The sequence below is a fragment of the Aythya ferina genome (genome assembly GCF_964211825.1).
Source record: "Aythya ferina genome assembly, chromosome: 5".
Taxonomy (NCBI): domain Eukaryota; kingdom Metazoa; phylum Chordata; class Aves; order Anseriformes; family Anatidae; genus Aythya; species Aythya ferina.
In genome coordinates this window covers 38,314,894-38,321,614 of record NC_140301.1, presented here as the reverse complement: position 1 = coordinate 38,321,614, position 6,721 = coordinate 38,314,894, and the positions used below count along the sequence as shown (strand labels likewise).

At 49.0% G+C, this 6,721-nt stretch overlaps 1 long non-coding RNA gene across 1 annotated transcript; it reads right to left on the bottom strand.

Moving 5' to 3' along the window:
• Positions 1 to 1,004: 1,004 nt before the first annotated feature.
• LOC311438172 lies at positions 1,005 to 5,246 on the bottom strand. Its single transcript, XR_014693961.1, has 3 exons — positions 5,087 to 5,246; positions 4,854 to 4,925; positions 1,005 to 4,716 (listed from the first exon to the last, which is right to left on the bottom strand). It is a non-coding gene; the product is annotated as an uncharacterized lncRNA (long non-coding RNA).
• Positions 5,247 to 6,721: the final 1,475 nt, after the last annotated feature.

Sequence of the window (6,721 nt, the reverse complement as noted above, 5' to 3'; positions counted from 1 at the left end):
GAGCTTTTGGAGAAGGTGTCAAGAATGAGGAGGGCAGCACGGAAATTGTTGGCTGAAGAATTTGGAAGAGGTAAAGTGGAGGGCCTTGAGGTGGAGACAAATGGACAGGAGCTGAATGTGGAGGACTCCATGTTTCAGTCGCCATCGCTGGAGGTCTTTGAGAAATGTGTAGGTGCAGAACTTAGCAGCATGGTTTGGTGGTGGACCTGTCAGTACTAGGTTAAATGCTGGACTAGATGATCTTTAGACGTCTTTTCCAACCTGAATGATCCTATGGCTCTTCCATGGTGTGTAGTCTCAGAGTTTCGTTGTGGGGCGGAGAGGGGCTGGCTTGCCCTATTGGCCACGGCTGCCTGCATGGACCTGCAGTGCTGAAGGAATGTGGAGGCTGCCAAGAGACAAGGTCTTATGGGGATGTCTGCATGCCAGGCTGAGAGAAGACAAGAAACCTCTTGATGTGATTCAGAGAGTGCCCTTGGAGATATGCCACAAACCTACCCTGCAGGGAACTGCCTTAGGATGATGGGACCATGGAGGTTCCCTATCATGGTCTCCTCCTGAGGGAGGAGAGGACAGGGAGGACCTCTGGGAGAAGCGTGGCAGTGCCAGATCTGCATTTCTGCCTTGGGAGGGACGCAGCCCATGCTTACCTCGCATGCACTGACTGCATGCTTTTGTTGTAAATATATTTTGTGCATCTGTCCTCTGCTAGAGAGATCACCTAATGGTATCCATTGCTTCAGGGGGTGTTTTTTTAGTGGCTAAAATATAACAGAAAAACAGCATCCTGTTTTTGAGCACCTGTTGAGAGATCTTAAAACCCCAAGCCCCTGCACTCTCTGGGGTGCAGCATGACTTGGTGGTGTCTTTGGAGACATTGCTGGTGACTAAAGGTTCTTTCCTAAGCAGGAGAGAGCTTAACCCCTGATTTACAGCAAGGGCTGGTACATTAATACCAGCAGTATTTCTCTCTTGCTGCTGTCTGGGTGTGGTACAGGTTTGTGAGGAGTGCCTGTGCCTCTTGCTGCAAGGCAGAGAGAAGGAGGTTCAGAAGGCGTGCCAGAAGCTGCCCCACCACTACAGGTGGGACAAAACACAAGGCCAGCTCCTAATAGCCAGGAGCTCATTAAGGATTCTAATCAGGCAGAAATATTTTCCCGTTAGCTCGTTACAGGAAGGGAGCTTCGTCCTGCCTTGGGCATGGGTTGTGGCTTGGTGTGGTGTGTGGTGGCAGCTGAGGGCAGCTGGGAGGAAGCATGAGCAGTGTTTTGGCTTTTGGGGGGTGCTGTGTTCTGTAGTGATCTCCACCTCCCTGCTCTCGGCCTCAGCCCACATCACTGAGGGGAGTTCTGGCTCTGTGCACCAGTCACTGCTCAGCCTCAAAGCCCTGCTGCCTGCAGGCCCGCCAGCACCTCTCCTTCCCTCTCCCAGGACTCTGAAGGGGCTTGGCCACGTGAGGAGCAGCTTGCAGCAGAAGTCTCTGGGAATCTCAAAACATAAACCATGTTGTAATAAACAGGAATTGGCACTTGTGCTGAGTCTAACACTAGGTCTTACTGACTGACCCAAAGCCTCTGAGCCCACTGACCCTGAGAGGCTTCCCTTAATACGGAGACTTGTGGCAGGCTGTATTTATTGCTGAGATAACCCATGCTCTTGTTAAGCCTCCCATGTCAGCTGCTGAGTAACCTCACGGATGCCTTTGGATCTGCAAAGCCATCTATTTGCTGAGACAAATGTCCTCCTTGCCTCCCGTCAGTGGCAAAGGCCGTCATCGAGGTGGAAGCAGACAGCCTTCGTGATGTGACAGAAATTTGTGGCAAGGCTGCTTTGGGAAGAAGATGTCGTTCTGTAAATTCACCACCTGCCTTGCTGTTAAGAAGCTAAATAATAGCTTTTGCTCATGCAGACCCTTCAAAGCGGTCTTGGCTTTTACGGGTTCTTGTTGTGTGCTTTGTCCCCTGGGCTCCTCTGTGTGGTCACTGGGCTGGAGATGCTGCAACCCATGGGGGAGATGTTTCTCTTGGCTGCAAGAGCCCACTAGAAGCTTGAGGAATAAACCGTGTCAGAGGGACCATATCCAAGACGGATACGCAAAGGTTAGGAGGCTGCTATCCAAGAAGTTTGCAAACAGAAAGGAACAATTGAGGGTAAGCTAGAAAAGCACCCTTGGGCTCTATTGCTGCCTCTCCCGTACTGCAGAGTCAGGAAATGAGTCTGAGAAGCATCTGCTGGATGCAGTTAGCATACAGTGGTGTGTCTTCTGGGCTGTATAACCCTCCAAGTACCCTTTGTTGAAAGATGGGTAGTTATAGCTATGGACAGAGAGGATTGAAGACACAGTCTCTACTATTTTTCTTTCTTCCCAGTCCACAATACATAAGACAAAAACCACTTGGAGTTAAAATAATGCTGTTGTGATGTGGTGTCTAGGTACCAGCTAGCAGCAAATGCTTTCAAGGAAAAAGGCACTTGCAGTCTGTTTGTGTCAGGGCATTAAATTAAATTAACTTGGACAGAAGAACGTTAAGTACAAAAACTAAAATGAACAAGTAATTAGCATCTGAGGTTGCGGGAAGCAATTCATTTAGTAGTCCCACAGTGAGCTTGCTGGGTTTAAGGTTCTTGGGCATGTTCTAAGTATTTTTTTTTTTTTTTTTTTTTTTTTTTTTTGCTTCTGACAGTCTTCCAACTGCTACATTGCTTCACACCTGGATTGACCTGCCTTTATAACGTGTCCTTGACATCCAGTCAAGGTGGTTTGAAACAGAAATGCTTCTCTTAAAATGTTAGTGGGAGGCCCGAGGCTCTCTTTCCAGTGCTAATAACAGTAATTTTGTATCCTCCACTAAAGTGGCCATGCTCTTGTGCTCCCAAGTGACCCTTTCCAGAGTCCCTGGATGTGACTGACTTTGCTAGGAACACTCATCTGCAATACTGGGTGAGCGTCTTGGAGCTGAGAAGGGGCACCAACAGGGCTGGCGTCCAGTCCAGGTCTGGTGAAGTGCCTGAAAACTAAGAACCAAAACAGTCTTCCTTGTGACACTTCTGCCACTTACCCTTTTTGTCTGTTTTCCTGTGAACGATGCCATTTCTCCACCTGAGGATGAGGAGGTAGAGAACTTGGTGCAGAGACTAGGAAGTCTTGTTTGCATCTACCAGGAACCATTCAGGTGCCCACGAATTCCCTTCTCCGTGGGCTGGAGGGCACCCAAGAAGTCGTGTGGCCGCGTCGTGCTGAGGTGGCTGCGCAGTGCAGCTCTTCCAGCAGGCAGCCTGTGCAGGCTGTGGAAGGGAGCGTGATGAGTAATTACGTGCTGTGTTACAACACAGCTACACGGGGAGGTTTAAATGGCTCTTAGCAGCTATTGCCTGATTGCCGCTGTGTTAACGGGAGCAAGGATCCTCTGTCTCTTGGCATTCAAACTCCCTTCCCCCACGTACACGCTACAGCATCTGTGGCAGAGACTTCAGCTTTGAGCTAATTTTACCGCTATTTTTGCCTTCGCTGTGGTCTCTATCCTTCCTTTCCAAATCTGTGTCATGCCTGCTGTCCATCCATCTATTGCAGCCCCTTGCCTCCTGCTCGAGATGTTGGCACTAAGGCATTAGAGAGGCAGGAGGAGCATTGCTTGGCAAACAGTTTTTATAGCAGCAGATTGACAAGAGAAAGCCATAGGAAAGGCGCGTTGGCTCAGTTTCATTAATGCACTTGGCTTTAGGAAAGATGAGACTTTTCTTGGAGCAAATGGCCCAAATCAGGCTACAGAGACACTTCTGAAGCGCAGAGGCTTTTAACTTCGGAACAGCTCTACTGCAGTCTTTTTTCTTTCTTTTTTCTTTCTGGTGTACTTGAGGATGGTCCCCAAAAGGGACCTGAAGACTGGGGTTGTGCTTTAGACTATACCCATCTCCCACCAATATACTCAATGTTTCCTTCTACTTCTGTATCAGCTGGGGAAAGGGAGGCAGAAAATGCAGTAGTAAGTTGGTAAGATAGCCTGGCTTGTTTGCTTGTACATCAAAATCCTCTGTTTCCTGAAGCATTAATGTGACCATTTCCAGCACAAATCACCTGCAGGTAGTGCATGCCCAATTGATACCCTTTGTGTGGCTGCTCATCTTGGTGTCCTCAGCCATCAGCTGAGCCATGCAGCCAGCCTCTGCCTCAGATGTATGTCCTGTGGGGTGAGTAACTGGAATTTATCTGCTTATCTGGACTCCAGAGCAGGAAGGAAAGTTAGGATTAATGCACGATTAACCTAGAGCCTGGAGTTGGGTACTGGGTCAGGAACATGGAGCAGGAAAGAATTGGTGTATTATTGAAACTGGTAAACCCACCTTGCCACAAGTCTATGGAAGCACATTTGGGGTGGGATTTCAGTTTTTCTGGAGGGCTAACTGAGAATGCACAGCCTTGGGGAGGGCCAAGATGCATGCGGTGTGGAAGTAAACACCTATTTTTGTTACAAAAAGGTTGAGCAGTTCATCCCGGCCTTCTAGTCTCCTGGCAACTGTGAAGAACAGACCATACTGGGACCACTATTTTAATCAACCAAATTGCAGGTCCTTTCTCTCCTCCCCCAGCAATCAGCCTCCTGCGAGATGGAAAACCCTTTTGAGCATGTCATCTCCAGGACTTGGAAACTCTGCTTTGCTAAGCTGCAGTTACAGATTGCTCAGGTCCGTGCAGGGCTCTTGCTTCATATTTCTTGCCTGAAAACAAGGCATTACTTTTGTTGTTATATTCAAATAAATGTGTTATATTCGCTTCACACACACAAAAAAATGTCCACTTTGATATTACTTCAAAATAGGAATACTTTACACTTCCAACTTGTTTCCTTGCCTACCTCTCTGCCTGTGATGTCCAGAAGTTCTGTCTACCTTCTGCTCCTGTCCGTTCTCTAGAAGTGCTTTCTTGCCTACGCAGATGTGCAGAACAATAACAGTTTTGTGTACAAAGCATATGATGATTAAAAAAGTCTACTCTGATCATGAGATCATCTATTTTCAGCCTTGTAGTAAAAGTATCTCCTAGCACTTTAACTTGCTCAGCAATCAGGGCAATTAGCTGAATTCTCACCTGCTCAGACTTCCTGACTTCTGCAGCTATCCGGGCTGCCTTTCCAGCACGGACAACAAGAGAAATTGGCCCTGGAGCCGAGTGGCAGAACACTGCACTACGGGCAGTTCTGGCATCCAGGATGATAACGTGAACAAGCTCAGGACTGCGTGGCTACACCGACAGGCTGGCGTAAGGGCTGGGGTTAATGTGCTTCAGGTCACTCTAATTAAACAGCTGTGCTCAGTGCAAAGGAACCAGGGAGTCTCTTTACCCCTTGCTCTCTTTCACTGTCTCTGTCTGTTGGCCCTACAAGATGAAAATAACTCTATTTTGTACTTTTCTCCTTGAAACTGGTATGCCTTGTCTACACAGTACTGGGTATGCAAAACCTACTGCTCTACCTCGCTGCCCTGTGGCAGCAGTACGGCACAGCACACAGGGAGGCACAAACCTGAAAACAGGAGGCTGTTTCTGTCCCCCTCCTTTTTTTTTTTTTCCTCTCCCTTTTCCTGGTTATGCTTTTTCCTGCTTTGTTCAAAGGCTTGACCTCAGGTCTGTCCTTATCAGTTGATGACCTGAACCGCACGCTCCCTTTCAGCTCTCCTCGTTCAGGGTCGCTACTGGAAAGCCTCTGCTCTCAGGCGTGAAAGCAGGCTTCTGCTTCCACAGCTGATGCTGCAGCACCCCTTGACCCCAGAAAACCTGCTTCAGAAATGTGTAGGGCCAGGCACTGAGAACATCAGTTGCTGGGGGATCAGGGTTGCCTGAGAAAGCTCTCCTGCCCTCTGCAAGTGTACGCTGGAGCTCGAGGCAGGGTCTTCAGCTCTGCTCTGAAACCTGATGGAGGCAATTTGGTAGGAGGGGGGGAGGCTGATGCAATTCTTTCTTTTTTCCCTATTCTGGTCTAGTGCCTGGAGCCCAGCAAAGGCCTTTTTGTCAGAGCAGCATGTGGTCCTCCCAGGAGCACTAAATAAAACACCAGGTGCTGTTCAATGGCTCCTCAATTCCCGTTGTTGCTACAGGAATTGTAGTTTCTTTTTTCATTTGTATCTTTGCCCTCCCTAGCCTTTTTCTTTTTAGAAAATCCACTGAGTGATTAGATTTGCAAATGAACGGGCAGGGAAGTGACAACAAAAGGGAGCTGGAGCTGAGGAGTGCAGGTATAATTACTGTAATTAACTCAAGCAGCAGGGGCACAGCCAGCGCTGGGAGCATCACTCAGAGATGCCGTGGGCGAGAGATGGGAGAGGAAGGATGGCCAGCCACAGGGAAAGGCCTCGGCCTCACGGGTCCCTGTGATGGTAAGAAAAGCTCAGTCCTGCCCAGCCCTGAAGCACCACCACGCGAACATGCTGCGGTGAGCCCATCTCCCCAGACGAGATGCAGGGGGACCTCGTTCTGCCCCATAAGGAAATGACTGTGCTCTTCTTGGGCAGCCCATAAAGGGTTGCCCAGAGCCTCAGTTTCCGCTTGATCCCCAGGAGCAATGGATGCTCTGTGTGCTGCAGGATTAGCCCCTTGCTTGGGAGACAAAGCCTTTTCCCATGCAGGTAAACCCTGCAGCAGCCAAGGCCTCGTGGGAGGAGCGGGGATAACTGGCCCAGGTGCCAGCATCTCTCAGAAGCTCTTTAGCATCAAAATACATTACTCCTG